Below are 18,775 nucleotides of genomic sequence, written 5' to 3' on the forward strand. Positions count from 1 at the left end.
ATAATATATATGGGAATAATTTGTATGTAATGACAAACAGGCTTTCAAATCAGTTATTACTCCTGTTTCTTTGGCAGGCATAAAAGCATGCTGGGTCCTGTACAAGCAAGAAGAGGTTCAGGTGTTATTCCGTATGGTGTATTGGAAATGGCAGGAATGCAGAAAATTGTGGTACTGCTGGGGCTCTGTGCAGGTGAAAGCCGACTGTTTAAAAGTGCTTGTCCACACTTCTTCTGTCACCTGGAGATCCTTGGGCAGCTCTGTAATCTTGACTGACTCCTTAAAAGATATCTCTAGAAACTGAAACATGCTATTTCATGCAAGAAAGGTTTCCTACATTTTAGATTTAGAGAGTCTGATTGCTGAAATGGTACTTTAATACAGCCTCTTCTTCTAAAAATTGGTTTTCCCAAAATGATCCCAAACTTTGTGAAATAACTGACAAATCCTAATTCCCAGAGAACTTTTTTTTTCTTTCTTTCTTATTTTTCATGTTATCATTGGTAAACATACCTCTAGGCTGGTATTAACTGGCAAACTCTTGACGTACCTCTAATAACTTAACACCTGCCTTTTTTTAAGAGCAGAATAAATCCTGCTGAAAAATGTTTATAGTGACCATCAACAATAAGTCTAGGGGACTTAAGAGAAAGTGTTGATCATTTCTATGGGGCTCCATAACTGCAGTGAGTTTGACTGCAATAAGTCACAGCTCCCAAAGGGACTTTGATTATATAGATTCAAATGCAGAGAGAGCAAAGATAAGTGCCAGAGCTTAAAAGCACTGAATCCTGCCTTAAAATTAACAATCACAAAGGCTATATTTATTTAGAGCTTTGATTTGATTGAATCTCTCAAAGCACAGATCAATCATAGACACGGTAACGAAGCCAATCACCATAATGTCTAAGTAAGGATGGTTATCCCAGTCTTATTGTTCCCTGCATTAGTCTAGAGATATGGTAGGATCAAGCTCTCTTGTTAGTCTCTGAGCCATTCCTCCTTTTCTATCTACAAATGACAGACAAGGGACAGAAACAGATATGTCTTGTAGTCCACAGCAGCATATCAATATCCCAATCTGCATAGCACACAACAGGAGTCACCTTGCAGATGGATTAGTGTGCCAGCTCCCTATTGCAGGTAGGTAATACAATGAGTTACATAAAAGTTAATTAGGAAAGCAAAGAAAGCAGAGAGCCTAGAAAAGCTCTGATGATTTGTTTAAATTCTATAATCCTCCGATGTTCTGGTGATTTACAGTGAGGCTCAAGGATTCCTCTTCTTTAGGGTAGAATATAGGGGATGGGTTGCTTGGAGAATTTGGTTCACTGCTTGGTGAATTTGACTCTTTAGGTGCATAACTGAATAATCCGCAGGCCATACTTATCAGACAGGGTAATGTTTCACGAATCAGTCCCAGAGCTACATGCTATTTAGAGTCCTTTTGATTGATTTCACACAGCTAACATTTAATAGGACTGTCAGATCGCTTCTGAGTTTGGCTAGCTGGGGCAGACCTCCAAAAGGAGGAACTTGAAAGAGTCTGAGTACAAAACTGTTTCAAAGCTTTTAATGTCTTTATTTGCCTGATTGTTGCAACCCACTAGTTACTTTTATTTTTATAAAATAAACTACATTTTTGTGCTAACCCTTCTATCATTAGTAATATGTGTGACCTTTAACATATCTGTCATATACAGTTCAACCCGATACCACAGACAGGTCAAATATTTACCCTCAAAGGTCTTGCATACTTTGAAACAAATACCATCTAGTCCAAATGCCAGAACTCCACTCCAGACCTAAGGAAAAAGCTTTCACTGCATGAACTGCTTTGCAGCTTGGTGAGATAATGGCTGTACTTACAGGCAACAGTTTCCCTTAATGGGGATAAGGACTTTGTGGGCATGGGTTTCCAAGCACCATGATACCGTCTGTGTAAGGTGAGACAACAGGTCTGCATAACCTGGTGGATATCAGATGAATGTGGTGAGAAGAAAGTAGAACCAGGCGGCTTATGGACCTGGGAAAGGAGCAGAACTTCTTAATTTCCCCCCAGCGTGGGCCATGATTCAAAGGAACTGGGTCACAGTAATAACTAATACGACTGTTCTCAATCTCATTTCCTATGGATTAGCACCTCCTTTGCAAAGATGACTGCTGCTGCTGCTGCTCTTATTAAAAACTATCAGTGTTCTCCAAGGAAATTAAGCCCCCAGTTGAATTTCTGCTGCTGTGCCTCTAACTCCCCCTGACCATCTGCAAATCCCGGTGTAGGTCTGCAAAGGAACAGAGGGTTAACTAGAGATGAAGATCAAATGTGGTCCCTCCAGCTCAGAGCTGAGCGTGGGTGACAAGGTGGCAGAAGGAAACTCACCATCTCTGCCCATGCTCTAGATATCCTGTGGTAAAGCAAAAGAATTAGTTGCCAGGGGCAACATGTGGAGCTTCCAAGGGTTTCAATCCCCCAAAAGAGGGTAAAAACAGTGGTGAAGCTTTTGGGAATAAGGCAACTCCAGGGGACTTCAGACAGAAAGCTAGCAGGATGGGATAAAGGAGAGTGAGGAATGACATTCAGCTGGAAAAATGATGATATTACATTTTCCTTGCAGGATCTGGGCTGCATGGTCTTTGGTTTGCCACTTGACACCTTTGGGCTTTCACTTCTCTGTTGCAAACTCCCCGTGTGGGAGATACACCACAGATAGAGAAGTGATTTTTTTCTCTGAGATTTAAATGTAAATACAATTCATTGCTATGAGAAAGTAATGTTTATTTAAAAAGCATACAACTTGAAAGAACTGAAGACCCTCGGTATTTGAGCTTTTTGTCTGGAATTGTGGTGCTAATGCAGAGACCAGCGCGGTTTCATAAAACAGAAGAGCAGGAATGCCATAATCCCTAGCGTTTTCCTCTTCCACAAAGGGGAGGGTTGGAAATTGCACAAACAGCCACTAGATGGCAATGTTTCACACACAATTTCAGTTTCAGCGATTTTTTAAGACTTGGAATGCAGGTGCTCATCTGATTAAAACTTTCATCCAAATCCTAGTCTAACACTTATTTCAATTCCATGTTTATATCACTGACAAAAATTGAACTGACAGTTGTATTATGGAGAGGCTACTGGCTCTGCATAGCTAAGGTCGAAACTTGTTTTCCATTATAAACTCAATCTTGGCCTTACCTCTGAAATTCTCAGTAAAGACCATTCCTCTTTCACATAGTGGGACCACAATGAGTAGCAAAGAGAGATGTTTTGTTCACATTTCGGATAACTCAAGCAAGGTACCCATTTGGTTCAGATCTATGGACAGCTGGGTGTTAACATACCTTTTAACTTTTTTTGCCACATTTTGCAGTGTCTCCTCTGTGAAACTGCCTATGAAATTTAAGAGTCCAAGGACATCATGTGCTGGGGCTGAAAGGCTCTCTGGGTAGAATACAAAGTGAAGTTCCTGTGGCTGAATTCACACCTCTTCCCTTATGTTTGCTGCAGTGGAAATTCACCTATCCAAGTTTTCCTGAACATTTTCAGCAAATGAAAACCCAGTGACAAGTAACACAGTGACAGGTGCAAGTATTCACAGGAAGCAATTTGTTATGCTCATCTGTCAGTATTCATGCTGGAAGCACTCACACCTGGATTCGGCTAGAAAACAAGCACAGTGCAAATTGGGTGACTTGGCTGGCAAATTACAGCTGACCAACACAGCTCACAATGAAAATGCTGAATGCATAGAGAACATGGCATCTGCCCACTGTTTGTTGTTGCTGTTGTTCTTCGTTTTTTCTTTTAAAAAGAATAGTGTAATGCTTTGGGAGGTGAAGTGAAATAAGAAAGTTGAAGAATCCTGATCATTAGAAGTAGTTATTGTGAGAAAGGAAAACAGTAAAAATCACTGACGATATTATTTACTTTGACTCACTTACTGCCTTACATACAGGTCTCCTTTCTATATAGCTGCTCTAGTTACCTATTTCTGGCCAGCACATCCCTGACAGGTATGTCATATGTCAGGCAAGAAAATAGGAAATCACCATAACCAAGAAATCATTCAAAAATTTGGTTTCTTGTTTCAGTACAGGTTTCAGTAGTAATTCTGGGAGTTATGTTTACAGTGCATTCCTTCCTGTCTGGGTCCGTTTAATATGGTGTTTACTGGATCTGAGGAAACCAGCTCCTTTGGAGGAGGATTGTCTCTGGAGCTTTTTATTGATGCTGCGATCATCCAGGAATGAATGCACTATAATATAATATATAATCTGAATAATAATCAGAATAATAATAATCTGCCACTGATTTTGAGCAACAAGCTTTTCAGACATCCTTCAGAGAATTCGTAATTCCTCTAGATGTGAAAAGTCCATTCACATTCCTATATTGGCATGGGCTTTGAATCTTTTGCTTTACTTCTAAAGATTGTAGAGAATTCTCTTAGCAGATTTTGCATAACAGATAAAAAGATACACAGAGAGGAGGATTGAAAGATTGGTATTGCTGCAGAGGAGAACTAAGGTTAGAACTACACCTGAAGATCATTTCCACTTTCAAGTGGTCTCAGTTTAGTCTTAGAGTGTGTTCCCTAACTTCACAATCGCTCTCTTAGAGAATTAAAGTGCTCTTATATTTTCCTTCTCTGATACTGACAGGCACTCTCATGCTGTACACAAGCTTCTGTCTGGGAAGTGCATGACTTCTCTTGCTTTGCTGCTGTGTAGAGCTAAATTCACGAGGTGAATCTGTATTTGATCAAGCCATTTTGAACTTGGCAGTTCCACCTTTCTTGATCATGAATGATGATATGCCACAAAACTACATAAACCATTATAATACAAACTTAAGGTACAGGCAGACAGTAAGTCGAAAATAAATTAGACTTACATTGCCTAGACCTTGCTGAGAAAATGATGTAACTTAGTCAGGTGATACCGTTTTGCGTCACTGAAATTCATTTATAAGGTCACCATTTCTCTAAGGAAAACCGTTGCTTCAGGTGTTAATCATCTGAGTATGAATGTCTGTTTTGACAGCACTTTTATCAGTTTGCATATATTTCAGTCAATTATTAAAAAGGGAGGTATTTTAAAAATAACTAGAAGTGTTCATGCAATTAAAGCGGATTTTTAAAACCCTGAACACATTAGCCAAATATGTTTTACAGGGTATATCATAAAGAAATTTTTGTTAACAAGCATCTGTTGATGGCCTAGGAGCTCAGGTTCTTGGCTGATGCAGTAGGTCAGTCATACAGAAAGGGTAAGTCTCAATGGCACTCAACAGCTATTTGCATAAGCTTCTCAAAATACCCAGGTCCTGATTTTTGTAAGGGTATGATTTTATTGAAATGAGTGAGTTCAGGCCATAGGTCTAATATACAGCTGCAGCTATGCATGCAAATCTGGCTCCGGGAATTCACATTACATGTTCTTCTGTATATGGGGAGCACACAAATAGTGATAACCTGTTATCATTTCAGTCTAAATGCCTTGCCCAAAGTCAGAAAGGACCTCTTTGGCAGAGACAGGGAAATACTTTGAATTACGAAAGATTTAAGTGAATCTTTTCTTTTTCACAAACATCCAAGGTTGCCTATCTGGATCAAAATAGAATGTTTTATTTTGGGACCTTATATCATGACAGACTGCATATTGACACACTTGGGTACAAATCACAATAAGAGTTGTCCCTGTGTATCCCTTCAAGTAATGAGTAGTTCCTGAATGAACTAGACATATGTTTGAAGCCAATCATGCAGATTTAAGTCTTCAGCATCAAGCTTCTCTCTCAACACTGAATTTCTTTCATTGTGTTGTAGCGGGCTCAGATCAGATAGATTTACATAAAAACAGTACCTTCAATTTTACTTTTTAGCAAAGAAGTTACTGAAGTCATCAGGACTTTGCTCAAGTAAAGAATTTAAGATTTTCCCCACTATTTGTGGTAAAGCAAACAAAGTAATTTTCTCCTGTCATCAAAGAATACATTTCTAAAATGCCATCCCTGCAGAAGCACATAATCAAGTCAGTAAGAAAATGAAATTGAGAAAACAGAGAACAATGAAGAACAGTACTTCCACGAGTAAAACTTGGGGGTGACTTTAGGCAGGCAGAAAAAGAGCACTTAAAATGATGTATTTAGAAAACATTTTTGGTCATTTATGAGAATCTTCTGAATATGACTACCGTATTTCCTTTGTAAAATGTTAAACTTTTACTTGTTAAAAGTAAATAAAACTGCATTAGCAAATTAATGGCCCACTATAAATATTCTAAGAGGCAGTAGTCAAAGTTTCTTCAAGTGAAACATTCTGTAGTACATCATGGACAAACACAGAAGTAAGGCCAGAAACACCATGAAACAGAATGTAAAATGAGTCTGGTATTCTTCAGTGTGTCAGCTTTCATTGTGCTGTGAAGTTGACTAGATGTAAGGGAGATGGACTGATTTGAAAATGCAGTGAAATCATAGTATAAATTATTCCTAACTTTTTTTTTTTTTGACCAATATTAATGACTTGAAAGACTGCATTTACTTCATATTGAATGTGACAATGAACCGATACTTTCTCCATATAAGATTTGTTAATTTTCTGTGTACTTACATCTGTTTAGGAATAGCAGCTATCAAATCCAAGAGCTCATCAAATAATGAGGGTAAGTGAGAAGGAAAACCAAGACTCTGTGGGAGTACATATAAGACCTGAAATACTGTTTAGTGCTGACTGATTTTATGGCTGGGTGAATTCAAGGGCTTCCAGGATGGAGACTCAACTATTCCAGGAACTGACAGCTACCCTGTGACTGAGGTTTCAAGGGAAGCTTCAAGAAATTTGGGGAAAGACAATTAGGGAATAATTGACCTATTAGAGAAATATCATCCCTTGCTTCATCATCTGTTGTCTCATCAGCTCAGCACAGAGACTGAGGTTAGAAGACAGTTATGCTTTTAATGCAGGACTGGTGTTTTTCCTCCGGGCTACTTTAGGTAAATGGTGCTTCTCTCCTCAAAGTGTGACACCTCCAGGTGGCAGGGATGTTGACACCAGTGTCTTCTACAAAGACCTTGTAATGGAAGAGGCAGCATCACTTGTGAATGCTGGGCCAACAGCCTTGCTTCAACGCTTAGTGAGGGCTTGATCATGTCAGCAGGACTCCAGACCTGTGATCCTTCACAGTTTCAAAGGAATTTTTGGCCTGTCCTACACTTTTGCCTTATACATAACATGCCACCACAAGGCACTCTGCCCTATCTGCTGCTCAATGACAGACTGATGCAGACAGGCAAGTGTTTCTGGTGGTGTTCTTCTTTTTGACCAGGAATGGAGGCTGTGGGCAATGAGGGCATGTCAGAAATACAACCCTTCCCTGCCTTGTGACAGCTGTGAGAGGAATCATAGACAATCACGTGGTGAGAAGATAGGGAGGACAGAAATGCTTATGAACAAAGGAGCAAATGAGGTGGAATGTGAAACCTAGCATCTGCTAAGGTCAGTTGTACCAAGAACGGGAGGCAGAGAGAGACAGAGGCTCAAAAGGGTTCACATGGAAGCTGGCTTTTAGTTTTGTTCAGTTGCACTGGAAATTAAATGTGGAAAATATCAAACGGTTTAGACTTTGGCAGGAGATCCTTCCCTTCTCCCCCACTATGGGAAAGAAAGGAACAGATTCCTTAGAAAACTTTTAAAATTGAAAGGATGTTTTGAGGTTTTGGAAACCAAAGATGAAATGTATTGAAGCCTGAAAGGGAACAATCTGGGGGTTAGTTATATTGTCAGCAGCAACTGTGTGTTTTATTAGAAGGCAAAGGTTTTCACAGCTATTTTATGCACCTTCATTTGCCAGCAAAATGTTTTCATCCATTTCTTTTAATGACCTTGTGTCAGTATCCATTAAACTCTTTTATTGTGTCATTTCCTGATTTCAGTATTTTAGTCCACAGAAAATTTTGCACAGTGGACCTACAGAAATGTTTCTGTGGCAGAGAACATCTGACCAGCATGAAAGGAGAAGGTGGCTCAAGCAGTTCCTCTCAACTGGGTCAGAGAACTAAACACTAAATGATTGTGTCCCCTTGCTCACTGCTGCTCTCCTGCTTAAACTGCGATTTCAGGTTCTCATCCAGTTTTTGGAATAGACAAGATTTCTGGTTGCTGTCTTATTTTGCTATAGTATATCTTTAGCAGTGTTATAATCTCTAGCTGTGCTACCACTTAGCAGTTTGTATTTTTTAAAATTATCCCTTAAATTTTAATCTACTAAAAGGATACTCTTAAGCACACAGTGGAATTATACCATTTCTTTGCTTTGACAGCATCTTGAAAAAATCTTTATCTGTCTGTAAATCTATAAAGAAAGTCTAATTTCCACCTTAATTCCAGACACAACAGAATGAAGAGAAGACTCCGTATCTATTTCACTGATGTATGAGAGACTTAAAGAAAGTAACCATTGCAGAGATTGATTCTGCAGACTCAGCAACTTTGAAAGTAAAGTAGGAGGTTTAAAATCACCAGCTTCAGCATTTTCAGAATCTAAAAAATTGTTGTGAAAGTGAAAAACATCTCTCAGTCTGGAGTTACATGGAACAGCATCTGTTACATTATGACTTATGAATGATGATAAGAGAAGAAAGAGCAAGCAAATAGGTTCATATATTTAGGAAGGCTTTATTTTGGATCCAAGAAACTATTTCTCATATGAAAGAAAATTACTATAACATGTCCAAGAAATGTGTTACAACAAGCCTGGTTGTTTTCAGAACAGAATAGTCAGTAAAATGTTTTTGTGGAAAACTTAGTGTTAGACATACTCAGTATACACAATCTTAGCTTTTTTTTGGATGCTTAAGTGGCAACAGAACTTGAATTGATGTTCTGGGAGAGCCACAGAGTAGTGCTCCAGTAGTTTTTGAGTCTTGATCTGAAGCCTGAAGCAGGACTCTCAATCTTTTTATTCTATTTTGCTTTCCTATGAGGTGCCACATGCCTGTCATGCAGCGTAAACACACAAAAAAATGTCTTCACCATTCAGGACAGAGAGAAGTAAAAATGCATGTTGATAACATTGAAGTGAGTTTTCCTCTGTGTTAACAGCATTAGCTTGTCTGAGGAGTGGTCTGAGAAAGTCACTGAGATGCAAAAGCTTCTGCTGATTAGTCACGCTTTGTTCAAGAATGTTCAAGGAATTTGCTTCTCGGTTCTTCAGTATTTTTGTACAAAATGAGGCTGATGATGGATTTGCAGACAGATCTGTTGAAGACACTGGGGACTGCCTGGAGAACTCTCTAGGGCAGCTCTGGTAATCTTACTACTTGTGGGCTTGTGGATTTTTAAGGTATTATCATTTAAAAATTATGATAATTCTAGGCAGGAAAAGGACAATCTTGTTTAGTGAGTCCAGTCACCTTCTACATTTTCCTCTATCCCTTTCGTATGCTTCTGAGTTTTCCATTCAAGCAACAGTATTTATTACCTCCATTACTTTTAATATTTGCATAATTTCTATGACAACGTGAAGGGGGATCTTTGGGTGTCTTTTTGCCTGCACTAAAATATTGCCTTGATATCATCTTGTCTGGAGTTTGGTGTGCCTGGGGAAATGTTGATCATCATGCACTCCCAATTCTTGTTAGCAGTTCTGAAGGAGCCCCACAGGAGAGAGAAACAGATTTAAGATGTTTCTCATGAGAAAATTAAGAGATCACGGTGACTACAGTCACAGCTAAACAGCTCCAAAGACAGTTCACTCCTCGGATCAGCGTGTAGTCCATGCTGACTTTGCAGCCAGAGTGGGACAGCCCTTTGATGCCTGCAATTAACACCTCTCATTTCCACCAAAAGGTTGAAGCAACATTCACCCACCAACACTGGAGAGAGGATGAGTGAGACCTACTTATACACAGCACCTTTTGCTCTCCGTAACTTTTTTTTCTTTTTCCATTCAAAGCTACCAGCTGAAATGCAGCCATACACCCTGGAGACTGTTGGATTGCTTTGCCAAGGGACACTTGTTTGCATAATGGGACCAGCTGGTCATGGCAGGTTATGTGATGCTGGCAGCTGCCTCTTTTCAAACAGCTTTAGTGGCTCCTAGCCCTTGCCAATTGCAAGGGTGAGATGCGAGGTCCTTAGGGAGCTCAGTCTTTATTAAGCAACCTGGAGAAACCCTGTTGTTTTAAAAAATTGAAGCAAATTAGAAGATTGATTGACTACTTCATGGCTAGGTCTACCAGTATTTCTCCTAATCCAGAGAAAGATGAGTGAACAAAAGGTCTAACACGTACTTTTTTAGTAGTCTATTTCTTCACCAAATCTTTTCTGCATTGGAGTAGCTCACGAAAAAGTGTTGTAAACATTTGCTACTTTCCAGCTTGATGTTAACTATGTAAGTCACATATATTGTTTCTGCTCTCTGATTGAATGATTTAGGTAATCAACCATGTCAATGAAAACAGTAACAATCAAACTTAAATGTTTTTGTTTGTTTGTTTGTTTGTTTGTTTGCTGAATAGCTCAGAATCCAAAGGTGAAAATCAATGTTTTGAACATCAGTGGAACTGAAGCTTGACTGCATGAATATTTACTGACAGTAAAGATGTCAGATTGGAAAATCATATGAATCAAATTTGGTTTTGCTTGTTATAATTGATAATAATAGCTGGTTGTGTGACAGTATTCCTCAATATTCTTTTGGTGTTCAAGGTACAGCAAAAGCATACAACTAAGTGATAGTCTGATCCTCAAAGATGTTACGATATAAGAACACAACATAAGGGTTTTACTGGCCTTGGGACAAACATTTGCAGAATTTCCCTCTTTTCTTCCTGTCTCCTGTCTCTCACACACAGAAATATATTATTTTCCCAATTATAAGAACCACTCTGAAAAATTTGATTTAATGTTACCACTATATATTCCCCAAGATAGGGCTGCATAAAGCTTTTAGTTTCTCTAACTTCTGCAAGTGCTTTGTTTTAGACAGAAGAGAGAAATCAAATCACACTAATCACATTTCTGTGATGTCAAAAGATTCAGTTATATTTTTGGTATGGTTCTATAACTCATTCTGCAGAGGGATCTGCTGCAAAAAAAATGTCTTCTGTCGTAGTGCTAGCATGGAAATCTATCATCTGTAGTAATGGTTTTGGTAATTTATATAGTGAAGAGGGTCAGGTAAATATCTATAAAACTTTTCTGTGTATATTAACACCCTTACTATTAGACTCTGTTTAAAACTTTCCACCAATAATAATCATTCAAAATTGAAACTTCAGCTGCTGAACTTACTGGAGAGACTGCTTATTGAAAGCTTGTATTTTGACAGTTTTCATAGATTGACTCATAAATTCATAAGTAAAGAACGACAACTGAATTTAAAAGTTTGAGCTTTTAAACTAGACACACTAGTCTAAAAGTTGTGATATGTAATCAGGGCATTGAAAGATGCCAAGAAAACTATATGGAGTTGGAACGTGACATTTCAAACAGTGAATCCCTTCTCCAGATTACTCCAGCATAATTTGCAAACGAGAAATTTGGGGAAGGTACTCAATATCATGAAGCAATACATACATTCAGGAAAATCATAGTAAAATAATAACAAGGGGAAAAAAATTGTAAGCATCTTCTCTACTTGTAAGAGTAGTTTGGCACGGAGATGCAGGATCAGCCTCAGAACAACCAGCAAAGTGAAAGAGATCTAGAAGCCTCAGCTAGCAGTGGCTAGCAAAACACATACTCCTAAATTACATGATGTGGTTGCAGTACCCTCCATTTAAGCTAGGGCTGTTTCCATCCATGAAAGCATTATTTTATTTTATTTTTGCCTAGTAATTGAAGAATCTCATAACACAGGCATTCACAAACCGCAATGTTAGAAACGAATGAAGTTCATAACCCCTAGCAAGATTACAGCAATGAAATCAGAGTCTGGTCAAATGCCAGAGGAAATCAATGGCAGATAATCTGCAGGCTTCAGTGGGGTGGGATTGAAACCAGAGCATCTAATTTCAAATCTGATCCTCACTCTTTCTGTGAATTTGGGCAAATTATTTCTACTTTATAGCCTCCGTTTCTTTTTGGAATAGTTGTGAGGCTTCAGCTGATGCTTCAGCTTTCAGAAGAGTGTCAAAACCTCAAATGAAAATATGAACAATTTCAGACTTATAAACCAATACCAACAATGCTAAATATGGGCTTTTTATCTTAATTGAAAGCAAGTAGCAACAAGATGATGATATGTATAAAGTGTACTAGAAGTGCACTTAAACTTCTGACATAGATTCAGTTAGAAAGAGAGATATGGTAGGAGTAAAATGAAATATGTAAGGATGCTGAAGAAAAGCAATAAAACATCCAAACCACCCAAATGCCTGCCATATGAAAACTTTCCCTTACATACAGAGAAAACATACAGATACTGAAAATATTGGCAAAACAAAGGCAGAAGGACATTTCAAAGTAAGCAGGTGCTTGCAGAAATAAAACAATTCAAAGAATCTCAATGAACAATAATATGACTACTTAGCACTTAAATAATGAAGGAAACATTTTTTATTTCTTTTTCCTAGGTCTCAATACTAGTGCAACTTAACAAAACTGTGACTGAAGAAAAAGGAGCATTGTCAAAAGGTTATTGGATTTCATAGATGCGGGATCAGGATTTGGATATTCAAATTTCCCCTTTCTGAGTCTGAATCATCCTTATTTCTAGTCCCACAAGAATGCTCTACTAGCAGCTAATTACTCCTTCAGGTTGTTCAAATACATATATAACTGCACACTTTTGAATTATTTTAGCCTTACCATTTCTGCAAATGAGGGATCATTTCCTCAGACTGATTAAGCCAAAAGGACATTATCATTGAATTGGGATGATTCATAAATCGGTATTTTACATTTTTACTGATATCGGGCAAAGCACTGCTCTGCACTTAGAGAAAATTCTGTGTTATCCAGTACTGATCTCATGTCAGTACTGTCAAACTGACAGTTTCTGTCATTTTTCCTTTGTTCCTGAACCATCTCTTTGCAGGCTTTTTTTTTTTTTTTTTTTCCGGTGCTCTCACTTTTTTTTTTTTTTTAACTATATGCAAAACATTCTTGAGCCAGTAAGCCAGTTTTTCACAAGAGTATTTTTGCCAAGTATTTCCATGCATGCAGGACTACAAGTCCTCTGTTAGCACTTTTGTCCTCTCACTGCGGTACCGTGAAAACTCAAAGCTGTTTTTATACAGATCAGTTCTCCCTGTATACTAATAATTTATATTTTGACAACGTATTTTTGAGGAAAAAACAAAACAAAACTGTGTAATGTGAGGTATATCTGTAGAGCTACACTGATATAAGTTAGAAATGGTGGTATTTTACCAACATTCTCTGACAGCTACATAATGGAAAGCATGTGAGACAATAGCATTTAATTTTTTAAAGGGCAGAATTCTCTATATGTTAATGAAATCCTGAAAAATGTGACTGATTTATTTGAATTTCACATGAAGAGGGGCCAGTTTGTCCATGATAATGTTGTATAACCCAAAAGGACTCCATCTGACAGCTGTTGAATAGCATATGTAAAAGATGGGATGTGGGAGCAGTCAAGTCCATTATAACCTATATTGATGCCCCCCTTTGGCAATTTTACTATAGAAATCAAGACTTAGTGTGCCTGAAAATAATTGCCTTCTCCTCACTAGAGATAGTCCTTCTGTTCTGGGATAATGCTCTGCGGACAATGGCTACGGGACTGCTTTTGTCATGCTCCTCATGCAATCTGTATTTGACTGACAAACAAAGAATTCCAAGGGCAAAAGTTCAGGTTTTTACAAGTACTAGTTGTAAACCCACAAGGTAAAATCCTTGCCTCATACGTGTCAAGACACTCTGCTCTCCCTCATGTATGAGACATCTCAGAATGTGGGTAGCAGGGAATAATGACTATCCGAACAGTTCTGTGGCTCCGAGATGAGACTTTAGCTGTGAGAACACTCAGTTCATTTAAACAGCAGAGGAGTCATTATCCCCGCCGCCTGTGACAAAACTTTAAAGGCTAATTTCATTTCAGGCTTTTTGTCTGCCTGTGGAAAATGAACCGTTCCAATTCCTGTTTGCTCTCATTTGCCTGAGCTGGGTAATTTCAGGCTCTCCGTTTCCTGATTTTAACAACAATTAGACCTCTTGCTGAAGTGGCTTGGATTTTTACGACTAAACCTTCAGACTTGCACAGGCTGCAAAAATAAAAACAACCTGGTGCCTTCTCCCACACGGAGGGCTGCTTAGCTCACTGCTTGTGGAACACTCCCTGCCCCAGTGCACGTGTTCGACATCTGCTTTTTCTAGAGTGAGCTGTTCAGGAAACCACAGGACTCGAAAGCCTAGGACTCAAAAGGACAAGATCGGAAGTTGCCTGCAGGCACACGTGGCCCAGCTTCTTTGCCTGTCCTGTGCACCATAAACCATTCTCCAACACTCTGCAGCAATGTCAGTAGAAAGAGCAGAAGCCTCAGCAGCTACTCATTGCCCCAGGAAGGGAGTGGGGGCAACGAGATTTGGTTTGTTTGAAAACCAAGCAGTTGGTCTGGTGAGGATGTCTCAGTGGTCCTGAACAGGGGTCTGTCCCCTGCAGTAACAGGAGAAGTTAAAAAAATATATAAATAAAGGCAATTTGTCACATTTTTTCTCCACTCCTCTATGCCCTTCCCTGCTTTCACAATGACACACTCTCCCGATCTTTTCAAATGCTGAATTTTTTGGTAGTCTCGTCTGGCTCCCTGTAGACTCACTGCATCTTAGCGGGCAGATGTGGGACTGGGCGACCAGGCAGTGAATGGAGCTCTCGCTGGGGAGAGGAGGAGTGTTTGAGCTGATGCTGTGTTTGTGCTGGGATGTGGCCGTGAGGTCAGGTGCAAGTTATGCTAGCTTAGATTCTCTCTGGCCTCAAGTCATTTTTGCTAGGGTTGTATTTTCAGAAGTGCTTAGCATCTATCACTGGGATCTGATTTTTAGATAAGCACTGAAATAAGCAGACATTTCAAAAATAAAAAAATTAAAAAAAAATCAAACTCTTGGACTGAACTCTTTTGAATTCTGGCTGCACTTGTGGGTGGTGAGTATTTGTGGATCTTTCACTGAGATTTTCAAAAATGACTCCAACTCTAGCTGTAAAATAAGATTTACAGCTGAATTTCAATTTTCCACAACTAAGGGACAGTACAGGCAGATGCTGCCTTCTCATCCTATTGATGACTTGACTGAAAAATAAACTGAAAGTTCATCTACCTGTGGCTTATTTCATCCATTAAAGTGGGCCAGATCTAAGATGAGTAGGATCTGAGCAGTTAGCTCAAAGCCTCTTGGGAAGTTAGGGGCCATATTTGCATTATTCTGTAAATGCATGCATGAGAAAGCTCCTGGAGGAACAACTTGTTAGCTACCCATGAATTGTCGTTTTGGTCTTGTCCAGGTCAATAAAAAACTTCTGAGAGATCTGCTAATATGCTGCAAAACCTGTTACTTGAAGATAGTAATTCTGGAGTGTCCCCTCTGGGTACTCTTCTGGTTCCTGGAAAGAAGGGAATCATTCACACAGGAAGATATTAACAAAAATGAGAGACCAATAAATGCACCTGTCACTGTTCAGCAACAGCTAAAATTAATTCAGAAATCCAAACAATCTGCAGAAAACTGAACACAATTATATAGGAAATTAAGTTATACAGTTGCCATGACCTTTAATCAATCATTCCAGCTGTTAATGTTAATTTTGTGATCTGAAAATCATAGTTCTATTTGCATTTTAATGGCTGTTAAATGAGAGTCATCAGGAAGAAATAGTGGCAGCTTGGCCTTTTGATACCAAGTTCTTCCTTCCTAATGTGATTTGGAAGATTTGGAATTCCTCTTCAGAAAGGGTTTTGTTTCTAAACTGCAGCAGGCATAGGGAGCCAACTTCACAGAGGGAAAACAAGCAACTCAGAGCAAAATCCCATTTTAATCTGATTGTAGCTTCAAACAGATCATAAAAATCAGGTAAAAAGCTATAATGGCAATTTCATTACCCTCAAACTAAGAAAAAAATCTAGTGCCTTTTCCAGAGAGATATAAACTACTTTAACATTTTTCCAACAGCAGGGTTTTTGTACCTAGCAGAGATTTTTGTCAAATGGGGCAAGAATTGAAACCGAAATAAAATCCAGCAAATAAAAGTGCTAAATAACCCCAAATCTAGGGTTTGCTCAATTTGTTTATTTTGTACTGTCCTGGCCAAAGTGTTTCATACAGGATTGTCTTATAAAATAAATACTGCTCTTTGGCTTATTTTGCAGATAATGACTTAGTGGTATCACATTAGACCTAAACTCTATTCAGATCAGATTCCCACTCTGGAATAACTGTGAACTTGTTGACTGCTTTAATTTTTAATAGGATCTAAATGTCTGCCAGCCTCTTGTGCTAGTATTTTCCATTCTAACATTAATACATTTTCTTATTAATATAAAGACCTTCATTGTTACATGAAAATTTATTTGTATGCAAAATGCACAAATCTGATTAAAATGAGATGTTCTGCTTAAATCTTCATCTAAATCTCCTAGGAGACAGTCCCCAGGTGAATCTTCACGGGTTAAAAAAGGAGGTCTTGGAACTACATGTTCAGAAAGGAAAGCAGTGAGCTGCAGACAGATTTCAGCAATTCGAAAGCAAAGTAAGTATTAACAATGAAAGAAGAAAATGGTTTAGTTCTATCCAAAGTCCTTTTTATTTAAAACAGGTAAATTGTAAGTGGAAGAAAGTTTCAGCAGATGTTTTCAGGCTGAGTTTCATAAAGGATTGAATAGCAATAGGGAAGAGGAACATTGATAAATGCCCTGCCTTTTATCACACAAGTAGGACTTCTGTCCATAAAGGCAGTCTAATTTGAATGCATCGAACAGCACACCCTCTTCTTTCCCCAAGCAGAGAACCTATGCATTTTCTGCTTCTACATTACTTCTACAAATAAAACTTGTGCAGACGGAGTGCATGCTAATGGGGCTCCTCTCCGAACTCAGAGCAGTGACTGACGCAGGAAGTTGTTGCAGGGCAAAGCTCCCATCCTTGCGGTGACAAGCCCTGCCCTGAGTTCTTATGCAGCCATACTGTTGCCCTTCAAGCTTTCCAGTTTAAAATTTAACCAGGAAATGGGGCAGGTCTTAGCTTTAGAGAGATGCAAATAAAAAACAAAAGTTTCAGGATATTTTGGTTTTGCTGGACTTCAGGAAGTGTGTTGCTCTAGAAGTCCAAGGATTTTGCTGTCTGTCCAGTAATGTTCTGATCTGCAGCAAAGCTCTGTACAAAGTCAGTGCAGTCGCGTACGTGTGTGTGTGTATGGTGTGCATAAATAGTGATAGACAGAGATCCCAGGTCTGAAATTTTGGCTTTACAGAAGTCAGTGAGAACTTTGCTGTCAGTTTCCATGAAACCAGGCTGTCATCCAGCAGTCTGAAGTCCTTTAGTCCAGACTGAGAATGGGTGAAGTGTAGGGCTTTGAGGGCTTCTCCACACCGGACCTGTAACAAGTGTAAACTTTACATCTGGAGAAGGAATTAAGAATGCTTGGCATGAAAAGTTAACTTATTCTCCAAGTTCAGATAGATTCTAATGAATCTGCTTAGATAACTAGTTGTGATGTTAATTAGCATTAATTGTGTTTTTTTTCCTTTTTTTTCTTTTTTTTTTTCTTCTTTTTATATGTATTTCCACTATGTGTCCTCTCATAGTTAAATAGGAATAGACAAATCTCCAAAGGTTTGGTGGACGATTTCGGCAGGTGTTCCAAAGGTCAATGGCTAATTCTAAATCTCTTCTATGGACCTCTTCAGTTAAGACAGCAGTTGACAGATCTTGAGCACAAGGTCTCTCATAGCATTCCTAGTAATTCTAATTTTTATCAGTTTAGAAAAAAGAACTTTTTTTTAATTATTATTATTTTTTTCCCCAGGTTCTGGAAGATTTCTGTGCACATAAAGTAAATGGATATTAAACATTCTTCAAGAGGAATGGCATGTGGAAATGATTGACCTATTTTTTTTTTTTGCTAAAGAATCATGTTTCTCCTTTTTAACTTGAACCATATATATCTGTCCTGAATTTTCATTGCTGGATTAAAAGTATTAAAGAGATCCCAGCAGAGTGATATCTTAATTTATTATTTTACACCTGTTGCTAATCTTCTGCATTTAAAATGTCACTATTTTACTTTTGAGTCAAAGCTTTCTAAGGAAACCCTCTGTGTGGTGTTTATCATGCAACAGATATCATGTTCCTCAACAAACTTCAGGAAACAAGCCAGCAGATTAGCTCCAGGAGAACAGACAAATCTCAAAGGTATCTTTATAACTATATTGCACGTCAGAGAATCAATGCAAATGGGATCCATTTTGTTACTTACAAATTGCTAAATTGAAGGACATTTATAGAATATTATCCTAAACAAATATGTTCTTCCTGTTATTCCTGATCACATTTTACTTATATTCCTTTTCTCTTAATCTGGTATTTTAGCATTAGACTGAAATGGTTTTAACAAATCAGACCCTAGAGGGCTTTAATTCACTTTTTTTCTCTGATTTCACCATTTTTACTATTTTTTTCTACCTGCCCTTTTAAAGACATGTTAAAGTTTGGGAAAACCGAATATTTTTCAAGACATTTTTATCCTGATTTAAGACATTTATAACATTTGATAGCTCTTTTTTTTTTTTTTTTGATGATGATGATCTATCCTGGGAACT

The 18,775-nt window shown here is 38.3% G+C and overlaps 1 long non-coding RNA gene across 1 annotated transcript; it reads left to right on the plus strand.

Moving 5' to 3' along the window:
• The first annotated feature begins 15,864 nt into the window (after positions 1–15,864).
• On the plus strand, positions 15,865–18,355 carry LOC310892866. Its single transcript, XR_014578531.1, has 3 exons — positions 15,865–16,031; positions 16,598–16,707; positions 17,983–18,355. It is a non-coding gene; the product is annotated as an uncharacterized lncRNA (long non-coding RNA).
• Positions 18,356–18,775: the final 420 nt, after the last annotated feature.

The sequence above is a fragment of the Anser anser genome (assembly GCF_964211835.1).
Source record: "Anser anser genome assembly, chromosome: 1".
Taxonomy (NCBI): domain Eukaryota; kingdom Metazoa; phylum Chordata; class Aves; order Anseriformes; family Anatidae; genus Anser; species Anser anser.